The sequence below is a fragment of the Phocoena phocoena genome, chromosome 3 (assembly GCF_963924675.1).
Source record: "Phocoena phocoena chromosome 3, mPhoPho1.1, whole genome shotgun sequence".
Taxonomy (NCBI): domain Eukaryota; kingdom Metazoa; phylum Chordata; class Mammalia; order Artiodactyla; family Phocoenidae; genus Phocoena; species Phocoena phocoena.
This window is the reverse complement of record NC_089221.1, coordinates 154,347,799-154,367,454: the sequence shown is the minus strand read 5'-3', so window position 1 is coordinate 154,367,454 and position 19,656 is coordinate 154,347,799.

Genomic DNA, 19,656 nt, shown 5'->3' with positions numbered 1-19,656 from the left:
TTAAAACACTCATTTTAAAGACAACAAAAATTCAGGAAAAGACAGGATTGGGTCCAGCAACCCTATAAGACCGTGGCTACCATATGGTCTGAGAATTTCAGAAAACTTTAGAGCTGGCTCTCCTCAGTGTCACCTGTCCTCTATGGCCTTACATTAGGAGATGTTAAATTATCCTCAATATGCTGAGTCACAGAAAAGTTACCTTTTCCAGGACTGTACAACTGGCAATTATTGGTTACAAATGGTCCTGTTACTTTCAGGGTCTTTTGTCATTACTGAATTAGTTAATTTTTCCTCTGTCCTAGGCTCAATTCCTACCCTCACTTCTCACAGCTCAGAACCTACCCCTGCACTATTCTTCTTCCCCCACCACCAATCTAACTTTTTGGTGCTTTATTGCCTGGCATGGGTGTCAGGGATGGGTATCAGAGGGTGAGCCTCAGACAGTAGCTAGACTTCCTCATATAAATCTCGGTATCCCTTCAAATTTAGATGTGCTAAGAGAAGCCGAGGTTCCCTTAATGCTAAAGTGTCCAGAGTTACTATAGCACCTTAGGAACATGAAAACATGAATTAAAATTACAGGATTTGGATTAGAACCCAGAACTTCTGACTCCAAGTCCAGAGTTTGTTCCAATCCATGGGGCAAGTTTCCAGGAGCCCTTGCCTCTTTTCCTACTGTACATCTGAGGGCTCCCACCTCGTCTTCCTTTGTGTCCAGAGAACATTCACCTAAATCTCCAGTGGTCATTCTTCAATAGCCTTCAATTCCTCATTGGCCTTCTCTCCTTTCTCAATCTTCTCTACTCTCATGAAAAATCAGTACTCATTGTGCTCACTATCACCTCCTTTCCCACGTGGTCCCAACACTGACCAGCTCTTACCATGAGCACAGCAACAGGCTTATAGTGGTTCTGACTGCCTCCTGCCTCCCCCTACACATACCTGTCCTGCACACAGGACCAGTTTAATCCTCCTAAAACATTGATGGCATCCTGTCAGCCAATCCTTATAGAAATATTGAAGCAGCCATGATAAATCCAAGTATTACCTTCAAATACAATGCCCAAGACGACTTGGCCCTGAGCCATACTTACAACTTTGTCATCAACTCACATAATTATATGTTCCATGACTTTCTCCTAATTCTCTTCCTCTTTCTTTCATTCATCTGCTGAAAGACTCCCTTGATTTTGTTAAGACTCTAATAATCGTGCATTCCCCTTAACTCCTTTACTAATTACATCTTACAGACGTGTACTGAGCACACAGCATAGGTCTTCTTGGATGTAGTAAATGAACTCCCAAATGTATGTTGGTGCCAGTGGGAACCTGACTACATGTGATAAAATCAATGTAGTGTTCTGAACTGTTTTATTTTAGAAGTAGTTTAGTGCAAATGTTCGAGATATAATAACATGGACTAATGTTGGTATTTAAGGTTACGTGACTCATTTGGTCTCATCATATTCTTCCTTGCATTACCCATATCTGAATACATGTCTCCTCTGGTTATTACATTACATATTCACTTTGATAAAATACCATAGATTATACATGGGCACATCCCATACAATGCTCAGGAGAGTTTCTGTTCGTCCCAAATAATCACGTATTGAAAAATCACTGATGATGTGGTAGGCAAGTCTAATGGGAAACTGGGAAGTGAACATTCCTAGACACAAAAAAATCAGAAGGGTAAAAATTTAAATCTAGGAACTAAAGTACTGAGAAGGTTACTCCAGAACACAGAAAGATTTCAATGCATTTTGGGACCCAAAGAAGCAGCAGGGTTGAATGAAAAGAACCATGTTTGGGATATAGTTTTATTGCTCATCCCTCTCTCCCTCAACTCTCAGTCAAAAGTTGGCTGTGAGAAGGAGCATGAGGATAGAGAGAAATCAGTGAACTTACAATAGGGTACAAAGTCAAAGGGAAAATCACTCTCTATCTACATGGTCCCCACTCGTTCATCTCAGGTGAGAAATCATCATTCACCAGACAGAAGATCCTGTCTGAAGGGGAAAAGAAATCTCAGCAGTGTGGTGTTAGCAAAAAGAGGAAAGGCCTCTGTCTTGCTCAGACTGGCTGTGGTGTGAAAGGTTATTATGTTGTTTAATTCTACCACAGCCTCAAATCTTTAATCCTCCTACTGCTGGGGACCACCTTCAACTCCATCTTCACTGGCTCCCTGCATTACTTCAACCACTTAAGGGGAATGAAGAGGAAATAAGAAAAGGGGTTTACTCTAGGGTCCAGGTAGAATCAGCCTCTGTTGTGGTTTCCTGCATGTGCGAGTCACACATGACATGAAGTGGTCATAAATTAAAGCTCAGCCTCATGCAGGGCTTCTGTGCCCTCTCCCCATAGAAGCAAAGCAGTGCCAGGCTGGCAGTGTACCCCCTGGGAGCAGCCAGGAAATCAGGATTGTGTCTGGGAATTCACCCTCCAGGGCCTGAGTTAGCAGAGGCCAGGCCTGTGCCAGGAGCCTCTTCTCTGCAGCTGGGACTCCCGAAAGGCACCGCCCCCACTTCGCCACAGGCAACTTCCATCTAGCACTAGTTAGCCAACAGGGAACAGCGCTTTGTGAGACAATTAAAACCATTTGGACCCAAACCACTTAGAGGGGTGGGATAGGGAGGGTGGGAGGGAGGTGGACGCAAGAGGGAAGCGATATGGGAACATATGTATATGTATAACCGATTCACTTTGTTATAAAGCAGAAACTAACACACCATTGTAAAGGAATTATACTCCAATAAAGATGTTAAAAAAACACAACAAAAACAGGGCTTCCCTGGTGGCGCAGTGGTTGAGAGTCTGCTGCCGATGCAGGGGACACGGGTTCGTGCCCCGGTCCGGGAAGATCCCACATGCTGCGAAGCGGCTAGGCCCATGATCCATGGCCGCTGAGCCTGCGCGTCCGGAGCTTGTGCTCTGCAACGGGAGAGGCCACAACAGTGAGAGGCCCGCGTACTGCAAAAACAAACAAACATAAAACCATTTGGAGAGAAAAGTTGGACTTCACCTCAGTGAATGTTGAAATAAAGGTTCATCCTTCTTCCTGGCACATTTCCCCAGATACTGTTCTCCCTGGAGGGAACAAGGATTGCTCCATGTCACGGCCATTGGAGGTATTTTCAAGTTTCATGGAATCATTTTCCTCTAACTTGTCCTTCAAGTGTCTGTTCCAAGGCCACGGTTTCCATCAGAGTCCAGCACCACCTCTCATGAGCTGAAGAAGCCCTTCCTGCTAGTCCCCAGTTATTGTAGCCTAGTAGAGATTCTTAATGTTCTGCCTGTAATATCTTGTCTCCTTGTGCTTGAGGGCAGAAAGCTAGGCTTTATATGAACTTTATCTATCACATTGTCAATTGGCCTTCAAGCAGATGACTTTGTTCTTGGCATTGACCTTTTGTCACTTGAATATTGAAAGCTGGCTATGTCTAATTTATGAACTCTGATTCCAACTGAATCTGGTTTTCTAGATTAACTTTTCATTTGTGAACCACACAGAGCTACACAGTGTATTGCCAAGCCCACTGTCAAAACAGCCCAACTTTTATTCATTCTAAACTTCAAGCATATCCTGTTGTTCGTCAAAAACTACTGGTTTAGGTTCATCATGATCTCTAAATGTGAGATACAACTGATATAAAGGCACAAACTTGCCCCTGTATTGTGGATAGATATATTTGCCAAGAAGGATGTGAGGTTATTTTTGTTGCATGAAAGTAGCTGCACATGTCCCTTAAGAATTCAGACTTGATGATGCAGATCAAATCCCACAATACAAAGCCATGATTACAACACAAACTCCCTATAGAACCTAAAAAGACCAAAGAACTGCCTAGTGATCCAGTTGTTTCAAGAAATTTCTATCGTAAACAAATTCAGCTTATATTATTTTTTTTAAGGTATGTACATTGCTTTGATTTTTAGACACAATGCTATTGCACACTTTTTAGACTACAGGATAGTGTAAACAATTTTTACATGCACTGGGAAACCAAAAACATTCACGTGACTCGCTTTATTGCGGTGGTCTGGCACTGAACACGCAGTATCTCAAAAGTCTGCCTCTAACGCTAATGTTTCCTCCTTTATTTGCCCATAGAACTTAATTGCCTGCATTGGGCATTATTATTTTTTTTTAAGGCACATTATCTTAGCACTTTTTCTTTTAACATCTTTATTGGGGTATAATTGCTTTACAATGGTGTGTTAGTTTCTGCTTTATAACAAAGTGAATCAGTTATACATATACATGTGTTCCCATATCTCTTCCTTCTTGCGTCTCCTTCCCTCCCAATCCCACCCCTCCAGGCAGTCACAAAGCACCGAGCCGATATCCCTGTGCCATGCGGCGGCTTCCCACTAGCTATCTACCTTATGTTTGTTAGTGTGTATATGTCCATGACTCTCGCCCTGTCACATCTGCTTATATCCTTAAAAATTGTCATAATGAAGCCAAAAGTAGTCTCGAGAAATCATATCTAATATAATATTTTGGTAAAGAAATCATTCAAAGCCAAATAGGTAAATTACTCTGACTTGACTACATGAAGTGTGGAGTAGAGGATCAGGAAGGAGGGAACAGGGACATGGTATAATACTGATGACATTTATATGGTCAGGCCACTCAAGATAGGGACTCTCTTACTCTCTGTACATCCCCTGCTCAACCACTGCCTGCTTCATCTATACCCTACTCACACGACTGACCTTCCTACATGCTTGCCCCAGGCCCAGGCTAGTGATTGTCCTTATCAAAGGGGTAGTATGTGTCCTGGTAACTAATGCGCCACACTGACGTAATTCTCCCCGTAACTGGCAATCTACACCTCCTACCATCCATTAAGCCACTGATGTCTCTGTTGCTGACTCCAGGCTTCTTCTTTGGTCTTAAACTGGGCAAATGTAGGCATTATAGCCCTGCTGGGTGCAGCCCAACAGTTGGCAGAGCCAGCCAGGAGAACAAGGAATCTCCTATGAGCACTGAGATGTTGGGAAACACAGGATGGGGAACGGAATGTTGCAGGGGCTGTCCACAAGCTGGTGGGGTCCGAAAGTTGTGGGCTTTATCCCGGGGTGGCCGGCCATTCACACAAGGGGTCCAAAGATTGAGGGGGTAATCCTGAAAGTTGTAGGGGTAGTACTGCAGTGGATGTCTACTGGAATGTGGACCCTGTAGTGGCTTGTGCATGATGAATGGGGGCTGCCAAGAGATCTGGAGAAAAATGGCCCCTCATGGCTCTGCTATTGTGTCAAAGTGAGCCTTCTGTAATTGGTTAAGCTAGCTCTCTAGAAGGAATTGGTATTTCTCTTCCTGTACCTTTGAGATGTATTTGATCTACCTGGGTTCTCAGGAAGTTTAGTCTAATCATATGTGATCTCTAAGAGTAACTGAAGAAAAAGGAACAAGGTTTTTTAAAATCTTCATGGGAATAATTATGTTTTGGGAATGTCTATCTAAAATAGTCTGTCAAGATTTTGGTAACTTGAAACTAAACTAAGTTACATGAAGAGAATTCATTGACTAAGTCATTTCAAAAAAGGTAAAATATTGGAACATTAATTGCTGGGCAGGTCTAAGTTTATCTACTTTTGCCTGCTTAGGAGCATAAGACTAAAGCATTAAGCTTTCCAATCAGGAAATGCACAATTGTTTCTTGGTTTTTGCCAGGGATTAAGGTTTTTGAGGGTTAAGATTATAATCAGTCATAATTCTAGTTATAACCAAGTTTATCACTTACATTGTGATAAGATGTTTAACTGTGACTTTTTATATCTTTTGTCTTTTATAGACAGTTATGTACTCTGATGCTTTTGCAAAAGTGCTTTATCGTCAAGATTCATAGGAACGACTTTTGACAATAACAATTCTCTGATAAATTTCAGATTACACTGCAGAACTGGGTAAGAACTTAAATAATCCTAAAGGAAAACCCAATGGCTTCGTAAGAAGTTAATGGAAGGATTGGTTACTGAGTGAACTGGTGAATATGGTTATAATATTTATGGGTTTTGTCTGGAATGTTTTGATATGTGTTTTCCAGATAGAGGGATGCCCTTCCCCTCAAGTTAGTTGTGACTTACAGCAATTGGGTAAACTACTCCTAAAGGTAGAATTGAAACATTTTTCTTTTCTCTCTGCCTAGTCCCTCCAAAAACTGGGACTCTTGGTTTCTAAGCAGCCTTATCAGGTGAATGGGAAAGACTGTCTCCTGACATGTGCACGAATCTTGATATTTGGGGGACCTCTAGAAGAGAGAAATACACTGAGGTGGAGGCTTATGACAGGCTTTTGTCATGGCTTTCCTGGCCTTGAGAGGCCTTTGCGGAATTCAGTCTGAGACTCCTGAGGACTTCTACCTCAGCCAGTTTGAAGGAGCTGATATGGTCAATTGCAAACAAACTAGTTTTGATTTTGCTGTGTTTGGTGGAGATGGGGGTAACTTCAGAGAGAAAAAAGAAAATGTTTTAGTGGATGTTAAATTCTAGTTCTGTTAGTTAAGGTCTGTATTTATGACAGTTATTGTGTTAACCATGCTTTTGCCCTGATGTTCTGGATGGAAAGAAAATTATCTAGTGAAATTTTCAGATTATAACTACTCATGAAATGTGACATTGCTTGCTTTAAGCTAATAGCACATGTGCAATGCTTGTGAGGCAATTGAGTGTAAGTGATAAAATGTATAGCCTATAAAGTGTTTCCCAATTAACATATCTCTGAGCCTGTTCATGAGTTCAGATTAGTTTTCCCCCAACGTGAATGACTAGGTTAAAATAAAGGAGACCTAACAGCGAGCGACATGATCTGAACCTGGGGTAGGAGCCAGCACCCCAGCATTGAGGGATGGATATTTTGAGCATCATTGCTTTCTATCAAAAGATTTGCAATCAAAAGGGGAAATGATGGAAAATATGCACATATTCAGATATGGGGGAAGTCAGAAGGCTTATGCGTGTTATAACTTAAATTTTACTGACCAGGGAAGCCTGTTTTGCAGACTTTCAGACATGCATTGTGCATCTGCTTTGGCCACTGAGGGAGGAAATGCATTTGAAAGTCAAACTGGAGTGACTGTGGTTCAGACATCCAAGGTAAAACTAGGTGGCCATTGTGTAGATCATTTTAGACACGTTCTTGTATTACTGAGAACTTGAGTTTTCTGAATTGTATTGCAGACTAAGACAAAAACCACGGGTGGGTGTGGTATTATCTCAGAATGCGGGTACTGCTGGTATTTTGCTTTATTGTCATGATCTCCCATGTGTTGTACCTGTTAGATGTCTTACATTTTGTCCTTAGTCTGAGAGAGGATCTCTATTTGAGTACTGAGCAGCAACACGGGCCTCACTGCAAAATGAGTCTAATTCCTGCGTCTACAGTGAGATGGCATTGTCATCCTCCTCTGGACTTCCATGAAAAATCAAACCGGCTAATGTGACTATGTGAGGATGACTGAAAATAGGGGAGAAAGACTCTCACCACCTTCCTGTCTCACATGCCAACACATCAGAAGGACCCCCATCGGTAAACTTACTGTACAACTGACTGCCCATGAGCCCCCTGGGCTATGCTGTGTGGAGTGGAATAGGCTGGCCTCAGAACACACAAGTCCAACTAGTGGGATTAACTGTTTTTTTGTTTAGAAAGACTTAATGGATCCACTCCTAATGGCACCCAACATAATATTGGGTGGCAGACCTGTAACTGTGCTGACTCCTGGCTACGCCAACAGAATGTTTCTTTTAAAGCTGGGGCCTTCCCCTCCCCATGGGAGTGGCTCTGGGTTTGTGAAAACCAGGGGTGGCTTTACCTTCCTTATAACTGCACAGGGCACTGCTGCTATTGACTCCCTCTACATTGACCTGGTAAGTGCTTGTCTCCAAAATTTGCACACATCATGGCAAATGACTGTCCTGAGCATACTAGGTCTCTTACTCTTGAGGCTCTCTGGCTGCTTCTGTCTGTATTGTATCTGTGGTATCTGGTGGCAGTGCCCCCTACATACCTGACCACAGGGATATTGTGGAAGAGGGGAAGACCAAGATTTTAATGTGATGCTGGGTATGTAGGGGTGGAGTGTATTGTCATGTCACTCAAGATGGGGGCTCTCTTACTCTCTGTACATCCCCTGCTCGACCAGTGCCTTCTTTACCTATACCCTACTCACCTGACTGACCTTCCTACATGCTTACCCCAAACCAGCTAGTGATTGTCCTTATCAAAGGGGTAGTGTGGGGCATGCCTCTCTGCTAGTTTCCCTGGTGACTAATGAGCCAACCTGACTTAATTTCCCCTATAACTGGCAATCTCCTTTCCCCCCTCACCTGGGAATGAAGACTGCCACCATGTCCTGCCCACTGTGTGCCACACATGGTAGGGTGTCACTCCGGAACCTGGTTTCAGACATGTAGGATCCCCCATTCATTAAACCACTGATGTCTCTGTTGCTGACTCCAGGCTCTTTCTTCAGTCTTAAAGCTGGGCAAATGTAGGCCTTGTAGGCCTGCTGGGTGCAGCCAAACAACATTATGTTAAATATTTTATTGGATTTTCTGCTTAAAATTATAGACCTGAACAACTCTGCATCTAAAATCAAAGTAAGATTTCCATAACCTACTGAACTTTGTCCAAATTCTTCATCCCAGATTTCAAACGTCCTTCACTAAATTATGAAACTGCCTGGGATAAGAAAATTTCCAGAAATGATTGCTTCCAGCAGATACTAGAGAGGATGGAGCGTGGAAAGTGAGTAGACTTTTTCCAAGTGATTCCAGAGGCCAGAACAGGAAGTGACCACAGCTATAAAAATCATGCTGATGTGGGGCAGCCTGGAGAGTAGGGCCACTACTCTGCTCCTCTGGGAAAGTCATTTAGCTCTGCTGTGCATTCCCTGCCTCATGTAGAATGGTGGCATGCATACTGACTGCACAGGAAGGCTTTGAGTGATGCCTGGGCATCTGTGTTCAGAGCTAAGCACAAGGAGTACTTGTGAGTATTAGCACCTCTCCTTCTCTAGCTGATTTCTGCTCTCCAAGAACAGGAGTCCAAGGACTCCAGGTCTGCTAGTTTTTCTAGAAGAGGCAGAATTCCAGATTTTATATAAAATCATTGATTTCTAAAAATGTCAGCAAATGTGAAATGTTTCATAAAACATTAAAGCTTCACACCAGGTCTTCTGGCAGGCTGCATCTGGCTCACAGGAGCCAGTTTGCATCGCTCTGGTCTATAGTGGTCACAAGTCCTGGGTCACATCAGCCACACAATTCCTTCTCCTTATTCACACATTTGAGGAAATTCCCACTGACATGGAACCTTGGGCTTACCTACATTGACAATGATGACACTACCTCTTTTCCACTCCACTCACTTAGAAAAGCCTGCATTTTATGCTTTAAGCCACAATTTTGTTTCTTAATTGCATTCATTAACTACAACAAAATATTTCCCACTCAACACAGGGTCTTGATTTTGTCCTGGTGACTTTGGTGTGCAATACCTTTGTGAAAGTTCATTCTTTTATTTGACTACTTTGTTGAGCACTGACCATGTGCTAGGTATTATTCCAGGCACTGGTCACCTAGCAGTTAATGGGATGGACATGCCCTGTTCTCAGGAGGACACAGCCTCATAGGGAAACCACACTACAAACAAGTTACCTGACAAACGAGATCACCTCCCACAGAGATACAAAGACAATAAATCAGCCATTTGAAGGTTCAGGCAGAGAAAATGCCAGGCCAAGAACAGCCAGTGCAAAGGCCCTGAGGCAGGAAGGGTATGAAATCCCATGTGGCTGGTAGGAAATGCAATCAGAGGAATAAATAGGAACAAGGTCAGGAAGGGCTTGGTCAGTTGAAATTAGAAAGCTGGACTTTATGTACATCGACAGATGGATGGGTAACGAAGATGAGTATATATACAATGAAATATTACTCAGCCATAAAAAAGAATGAAATAATGCCATTTGCAGTACCATGGATGGACCTAGAGATTAGCATACTAAATGAAGTAAGTGAGACAGAGAAAAACAAATATGATACCACTTATATGTGGAATCTTAAAAAATAATACAAATGAACTTATTTACAAAACAGAAATAGATTCACAGACATGGAAAAGAAATTTATGGTTGACAAAGGGGAAGGGGGAGAGGGATACATTAAGAATACGGGATTAAAAGAAACACACCACTAGATATAGATAAACAATAAGATCCTGCTGTATAGCACAGGGAATTATATTCAATATCTTGTAATAACCTATAATGGAAAGGAATCAGAAAATATGTATATATGTATAACTGAATCACTTTGCTGTACAGGTGACTAACACAATTGCAAGCCATATATCAGTTAATGGGTTAATATATAAAATATATAAAGAATTCATACAACTCAATACCAAATAAACAATCTAATTTTTTAAACAAGCAAAGGACCAAAAAAATATTTTTCCAAGGAAGAAATCCAAATGGCAAACAGGAACATGAAAAGTTGGTCAATATCACTAATCATCAGGGAAATGCAAATAAAAACCACAGTGAGATATCACCTCACACCTGTTGGAAAGGGTATTGTCAAGAAGATAAGTGATATCAAGTGTTGAAGAGGATGCAGAGATAAGGGAACCTTTGTTCACTGGGAGGGATGCAGATAGGGAACCTTTGTTCACTGGGAGGGATGCAGATTGGCTCAGCCACTATGGAAAACAGTAGGAAGCTTCCTCAAAAAATTAAAAATAGAACTACGTATGATTTAGCAATTCTTCACCTGGGTATATATTCAAAGTAAATGAAAACAGGATGTCAAAAAATACGCACGGCCATGTTCACTGCAACATTATTCACAATAATGAAAATATGGAAACAGCCTAAACGTTCATCAGTGAATGAATGGACAAAGAAATTATGATATATAATGGAATATTATTCAGCTATGGGAAAGAATAAAATACTGCCATTTGAGACAACATGGATGGACCATGAAAGCATTATTCTGAGATATGTCAGATGGAAAGAGACAAATACTGTATTATATCACTTATATGTGGAATCTAAAAAAGCCAAACTCTGGGCTTCCCTGGTGGCGTAGTGGTTGAGAGTCCGCCTGCCGATGCAGGAGACAGGGGTTCGTGCCCCGGTCCGGGAAGATCCCACATGTCGTGCCATGGCCGCGGAGCCTGCGCGTCTGGAGCCTGTGCTCCACAGCGGGGGGGGCCACGGCAGTGAGAGGCCTGCGTGCCGAAAGAGGAAAAATAAAAAAATAAAAAATAAAAAAATAAATAAATAAAAATAAAAAAGCCAAACTCATAAAAACAGAGGATAGAGTGGTGGTTACCAGGGGCTGGGGAGGGCGTATTCAGTATATGTTGATTAAGGGTACAAACTTGCAACTAGTAGATAAATAAGTCCTGTAGATCTAATGCACAGCATAGTAATTATATACAACAATACTGCATTATAAACGTCAAAGTTGCTAAGAGACTAGATCATAATTATTCCCACATTAAAAAAATGATAATTAAAAAAAAAATGATAATTACGTGACGTAATAGAGGTGTTAACTAACACTATGGTGGTAATCATATTACAATATATAAACGTAACAAATAAACATGTACACATTAAATTTACAAAATTCTATATGTCAATTATAACAAAAATAAATTGAAAAAAATTTTAGATAAAGGTAAACTGATTTTACTCCTACCGAAAGGCAGAAATTGTCAGATTAGATTTAAAAATACAATTCATCTGTATTCTTCCTATAACAAATTCACTTTAGATACAAGGACATGAAGAGGTTGAAAGTAAATGAATGGAAAAAGATAGTTCATGCAAATAGTAATCATAAGAGAGCTATAATGTAATGGCTATATTACTGTCCGAAAAATAGGCTTTAAGTCAAAAAAGATAAGAGGGACAAAGAGGACATTAAATATTGATTTATTAATTGATTTATTAAATATTGATAAAATCAATATTGATAAAAATCAAGTTAATTGATTTATTAAATATTGATAAAAGGTTCAATCTAACCAGAAAATGTAAGACATAAATGTATACACATCTAACAACAGAACTGCAAAGTATATGAAGCAAAAACTGACAGAACTGAAAGGAGAAATAGATAATTCTACAATAGTATAGGCTTAACTCTATTGTGTTTTGCTTTATTGTGCTTCATGGATATTGCATTTTTTACAAATTGAAGGTTTGCGGCAAGCCTGCATTGAGCATGTCTATCAGTGTCATTTTTCCAACACCATTTGCTCACTTAATGTCTGTGTCACATTTTGGCAATTCTTGCAATATTTCAAGCTATTTCATTATGATTATATTTGTTATGGTAACTGGTGATATTTGATGTTACTGTTAAAAAAAGATAATGACTCACTAAAGAAAGACTCAGATGATGGTTAGAATTTTTTAGCAATAAAGTATTTTAAATTAATGTATGTACATTGTTTTTTAAACATAATGCTATCACACTCTTAATAGACTACAGTATAGTATAAACATAACTTTTTTATATGCACTGGGAAACAAAAAATTTATGATGTTTGCCTTATTGCAGTGGTCTGGAACCAAACCCACAGTATCTCTGAATTGCCTGTAGTTGGAGATTTCAATACATTCTATTAAATAATGGATAGAACAAACAAATAGAAGATTAATAAGGAAATAGAAGTCTCAAATAAAACTATAAACCATCAAATTTAACAGACATACATAGAACACTTCACCAAATAGCAGCAGAATAGACATTATTCTCAAGTGCATATTGAACATTCTTCAGTACTGACCATATGTTAGACCACAAAACAAGCTCTAATAAGTTGGGGAAAAATCATTTTGATCTTTTCTAATCAAAATTGGAAAAAGATAGAAATCAGTTACAGAAGGAAAACTGGAAAAGTCACAGATATGTGGAAATTAAACCACACCCTCTTAAACAACCAAATGGTCAAAGAAGAAATAAGGGATAGTAGAAAACATCTTTGAGTTGAATAAAAATGAAAACAGAACACACCAGGACTTACCAGATGCAGTGAAGAGGCAATAATAAGAGGGAAATTGATAGCTGTAAAATCTATATTAAAAAAGAAAGATCTCAAATCAATAATCTAATGATATACCTTAAAGAACTAGAAAAATAAGAGCAAATTAAATCCAAAGCTAGCAGAAGGGAGAAAATAACAAAGATTATAGGAAAATAAAGAAATTAAAAAATGATAAAGGAAATCAACAAAAGCAACAGTTGGTTCTTTGAAAAGATCAACAAAATTGACAATGTAAACAAACAAGTGAGCTTGTTGCCCACTCTGCTATGGAAAGACCAAGTACTCAGGCAATGGTCTTGAAAAGAGACTTTATTGCCGGGCAGCCAAGCAAGGAGACAGGAGGCAATGCTGTGACCTGTCTTCCTGATCAGCTGTTAGTAAGATATTTATAGTGAAAGTAGAGAGCAAGAGGGGGAGGGGCTCCGAAATGACTAGGGGAGAGTAATTTATGTTTCAAGAATTCTCTGTATAGGCTTGACTATCCTTCATGCCTCTTCATGGGTCACATGTACAATTTCTGGGGGTTGTATATGTTGCATGTGGTGGATTTTTGGCTTGTGATGTCTGAAGTTCACTATCAGTCATCCTAGTCTCTGAATGAGCCTGCATGATGCTCAGTGGAAAGGGCTATCAGCAAGTTGTTTCCATATCTGCAGTTTCCTTGGTACTCTGCAAAACAAGTTTGGTGTTCTTGATGTATCATTTTGTTGCTATTTTTTTCCTACCTCATGGACCTTCAGTGTGTAAGGTACAGGGCATGGTTTCAACAAATCTTTAGTTAGATTGACAAAGATAAATCATTAAAAGGACACAAATTACTAAAATCAGAAGTGAAAATGCGGACACTATGACCAATTTTACAGGTATAAAAGAGATTATCATAGAATAGTATGAAATATTGAATGCCAACAAAGTGGACGTAGATGAAGTGAACAAATTCCTAGAAACACACAAACTAGTAAAACTGCCTCAAAAAGAAATAGAAAATCTGAATAGATGTATAACAAGCAAGGAGATTAATAGGAATTCAGAAACTTCCAAAAAAGAAAAGCCCAAAATCATATAGCTTCACTGGTGAATTGTACCAATTATTTAAAGAAGAATTAACACAAATCCTTCTCAGACTCTTCCAAAACACTGAAGAAAAAAAATGTTCTATTTCATTCTATGTGGCCCTGATACTGATGACAAAGACTCAATAAGGAAACTACGGACAAATGTTTTTATGAGTATAGATGTAGAAATTCTCAATAAAATGCTAGCAAACTAATACCACAACATATAAAAATGATTATACACCATGATCAATTGAGATTTATCCTCTCAATGCTAGGGTAGTTCAACAAATAAAAACCAATCAATGTAAAAGAGCACATTAATATAATGAAGGGGAAAAAAGAAACACACGTGCATTTCAATTGTTTCAGAAAAAAACTGACAAAATCCAATATATTTTCCTGGAAAAAATACTAAAAACACTAAGAATAAAAGAGAAATTCTTCAACATTAAAAAGCCATATATGAAAACCCTACAGATAACATCATTCTCAATAAAGACTAAAATGTTTTCTCCTAAGATCAGGAATAATACAAGGATACCACTTTCACCACTGTATATTAGAAGTTCTAGCGAGAGCAATTAGGCAAGAAAAAGAAATAAATGTCATCCAAATCGTAAAAAAAGAGGTAAAATTATCTTTGATGTCAAATAACATGATCTTATATGTAGATATCTCGAAAGAATCCACAAAGCACTGCTAGAGATAGTAAATGAATTCAGCAAAGTTGCAGGATACAAAATTAACACTAAAAATCAGTTTTATTTCTATACTTTAGCAATGAACAGTCTGAAAAGAAAAGAAAATTATATCCAATAGCATCAAAAAGAATAAAATGCTTAGGAATAAATTTAACCAAGGAGGGGAAAGACTTGTACACTGAAAACTATAAGACATATCTGAAACATTAAAGAAGAGTTAAATGGAAAGATATCCTGTGTTCATGAATTGAGAGACTTAATATCGTAACAGAGAAGAACAAACCTGACTCCATATTGGATCTATTCCTTCAGCTCTAACCTTTGTGCTGTTGCCTATGCTTAGTCACGCTGGCTCTGCACCTTTGTAAAAGAATGTTGCCTACAGCCTGAAATATACATAATGGACATTTCTCAAGGCTTTGCCTCCCAGGCTTGACCTTTAAAGTTTCTTGTTCATAGAGAGATAAAAAGTTGAACAGAAAATAATATTTGTCTTTGGAGGTTTACAGGAACATCATGAGCAGACCACATCCCCTTCTGGGTGACACCAAGAAGTCTGCAACAACCAGCCACAACCCCTCCCTTTTAGTATAAAAAAAAGCCTGGATTCTAACTCAGGTGAGATTGTTCTTTGGACACTAGTTCACCATCTTCTCAGTCTGCTGGCTTTCCAAATAAAGTCACTATTCCTTGCTCCAACACTTGTCTCTTGATTTATTGGCCTGTCATGTAACAAGAAGTAAGAGCTTGGACTTGGTAACAAGTGCCCAGAAATAAACCCTTATAAAAGTAGTCAATTGATTTTTATTTTTAAAACTTTTTGCCTTCTGCACCCAATCACTCTCCTGGGCCACTGCCTCCTCAGCAACTTGTACATCTCCCATCAGACTACTTACCCCTATCAGACCCACACTGGCTGCCATGGCATAGCAGCCAAAATAAGGCTGGCCCTTTTTGCCCTTCTCTAGAATCTGCCTATAGTCAATTGATTTTTTTTTTTACAAGGGTTCCAAGAATGAGGAAATAACAGACTTTTTCAATAAATGATGGCTATATATTCATACGTCAAAGAAATAAATTGGACCCTTACCTTCTACCAAATCAACTGAAAAACAATCAAAGACATAACTATGCATTCATCAAAAACCTATAGAATATACAACACAAACAGTGAACCTTACCGTTATGGGCGGAATTGTGCCCATCCTCCAAATTCATATGTTAAAGTTTTAACGCCCATAACCTCAGAATGTGAGTGTATTTAGACATACACTCTCAATGTACTCTCAATTACCTTTAGAGAGGTAATTAAGGTAAAATGAGGCCATATAGATGGGCCCTAATACAATATGCCTGGTGTCCTTATAAGAAAAGATTAGGACACAGGTGTGCGCATTCACAGAGGAAAGATCACAAGAAAGGGAAAAGGCCATCTATAAGCCAAGGAGAGAGGCCTGAGAATGGAACTTCTAACTTCCAGAACTTAAGCCACCTTCTCTGTAGTATTTGTTATGGCAGCCCTAGCAAAAAATAAAATACACTTACGGGCTTCCCTCGTGGCGCAGTAGTTGAGAGTCCGCCTGCTGATGCAGGGGACGCAGGTTCGTGCCCCGGTCTGGGAGGATCTTGCGTGCTGCGGAGCAGCTGGGCCCGTGAGCTATGGCCGCTGAGCCTGCGCATCCGGAGCCTGTGCTCTGCAACGGGAGAGGCCACAACAGTGAGAGACCCGTGTACCACAAAAAAAAAAAAAAAAATACACTTACTATATGTATGTTTTTAAAAAAATAACCAGAAAGACAGAGGATTCCAGGATGGAATGCAGACTCTGACATGTGAATCTAAGTGTTTTACAGATATATGATATAACCTCACTGAAGAGAGATGAGATTAAGAGCTGTCATAAGTAAATTTGGGAAAAAGTATTTTAACTGGATATTATAACACTAAAGACAAAGGATTTGTACATTAACACTGAATTGCAAATAGTAAATTTGTTTCTTACAGGGTGACAGTTTAGCAATTCTGAAACTACTTTACACATATATTTGGCTTGAACAATAAGTAAATTAATTATAGATAATGGAAATAAGGTTTCTCACTGTCAAATAAAGAAGTTATAAATAAACAAACATTGAGAGAAGGCTAGAATAAACATTATAGTGCTGGATTAAAATAGAGATGCCAGCATGAACTCACATTAATTTAAATTTAGATAGATGGATAGATAACATTGGTTAGTATACATACATTTATTTCCTTGTTCAGTCTACTAATAGGGTCTAGAAGCAGTGACATTCCAGTATCAGTAAGCATATCCAGTGCTCAGATATTGGTTTCTAAATCCTGTTCTCCTTGGAAAAGTGGCTGATCCTAGGGGTAGGGCAAGAAAAATAGATGATCAGTCTGAAGCATCTTGTAGTGCCACAAAGTATAGAAATGCAAAAAAAAAAAAAAGTATGGAGCATGTCAAAAGGATATAGGAGCCAGCTGAAATAGTTCACAACGGCCAAAGCTGGAACAATTTGAGCCACAAGATGATTAATGACAGAATTAGATTATAAGCCTAAAATAAATATTCATGATTATATACTGGTATTAATAAATCATTAAATAAAAAATGAATTGGGAAGAAGGAGCCAATCTTCCTTATGAAGGATTCCCAATAATATGTTTAGATACTATCCCCCTCAGGGAGGTGAAGTTTAACTCTTCTCCCCTTGAGTGTCAAATGGATTCCACCTGCAAAGAATAAAGTATGCACAGAAAGAAATAGTAACTTTACAGTGGAGAAACCTAGCAGACACTACTTTAACCAAGTGATCGATGTTAACATCATGAATGATAGGTTGATATTCTATACCGTTTATATGCTGTGCTGAAAAGGGGACCTTACTTCCATGGTGCTCTTCCTCAAAAATTTATAACTACCATCTGATCATGAGAAAACATCAGACAAACTGAAATTGTGGGACATTTTACAAAATACTTGACTAAATACTTGAGTTAAGCACAAAATACTTGACTGAAAACTGTCAAAACAAAACAAAATGAAAAGGACATTTGTGGGAAAACTGGTCTTTGGATTAATTAATAATATTGGATCAATGAGAATTTCTTATCTTTAACAAATGTACAGTAGTTATGTAAGATGTTAATGTTAGGGAAGTTGGTTGAAAGGTATATAGGAACTCTGGACTACCTTTTCAAATTTCTGTAAATCTAAAATTATCCTAATTTTTTAAAAAACAAACTACAGTGGTTATATTAATATCAGACAAATTAGATTTAAGATTAAAGAATATTGTCAGGGTAAAGAAGTTTATTTCATAATGATAAAAGTACCAGTTAATCCAGAATACATGAATATACTAAAGTATTATATATCTAATGAAGCAAAAATTGATCTGCAAATAGAACTAGACAAATCCATATATATAGTCAGAGATTTCAATACTCCTTTCTCAATAATTGATAGAATATGTACGCAGAAAATTAATAAGGATATAGAACATTTAGACAGCAAATATCAATCAACTAGACCTAATTGACATTCATAGGAAACTCCATCGAAAAAGCAGAATACACATTCTTTTCAAGTGCATATGAAACATTTACTAAGATAGACCGTATTCTGGGGCCATAAACTCATTCTCAAATTTTAAAAGATTCATGCCATACAAATTCTGATCTTTAACCACAATGGAATTGAATTAGAAATCAATAGCATGATGATATCTTAAATATCCCCATGTATTTGAAAACAAAATAACATACTTTTAAATAACCCATAGGTCACCGAAAAAAATCAAACAGAAAATAGCAGTTCCTAAAGGGAAAGTTATGGCACTAGACACTTCTAATAGAAAAGAAGAAAGGGGTCATATCAATGACTGACCTCAGCTTCTACCTTAAGAAACTAGAAAATCTAAGCTGATTAATCAGAATAAAGAGGAAAAGACACAAATTAACAATATCCGGAACAAGAGATGCTGTTACTGCAGATTCTACCGACATTAAAAGGATAATCACATAGTATTATGAACAACTTTATACCAATAAATTTAACTTACATCACATGATAAACCTCTTAAAAGACACAAACTACTATAATTTACTCAAGAAAAAATTTAAAGTCCAAATAAATTACCTTCATAGTTAAAGTCCTTCTCATTAAGAAAACTTCAATCCCATATGGATTCACTGGTGAATTCTACCAAACATTTAAGGAAGAAATAACATCAATAAACTCTTCCAGAAAATTAGAGAAGATGGAGTACTTCACAACTCATTCTATGAGGTCAACATTACTCTGATGCCAAAAGCAGATAAAGATACTAGAAGAAAAGTAAAGTAGAGCCCAATGCCCCTCCTGGACATAGATATAAACATTCTTAGCAATATTTTGAAAAGCCCACAGCTAACATCATACTTAATGGGACAGACTGAATGCTTTTTCCCTAAGATCAGGAATGAGGCAAATACATCCACTTACATCTTTTCTATTCAACATTGTACTAGATATTCTAGCCAGTTCATTAAGGAAAGGACAAGAAATAAAATTCAGCCAGATTGGAAGAGAAGAACTAAAATTATCTTCTTTTCATAAATGACAATCACCGACATGAAAAAGACTATGGAATCTACAAAAAACAAAAACAGTACTAGAACTTAGCAATGTCATGTGGGACACAAGGTTAATATTTTAAAAATCAATTGTATAGACCAACAACAAATAATTGGAAAGTGAAATAAAAAATGGGACAATTTACAATAGCATAAAATGTATGAAATACATAGGGATGTATCTGGCAAAAGATGC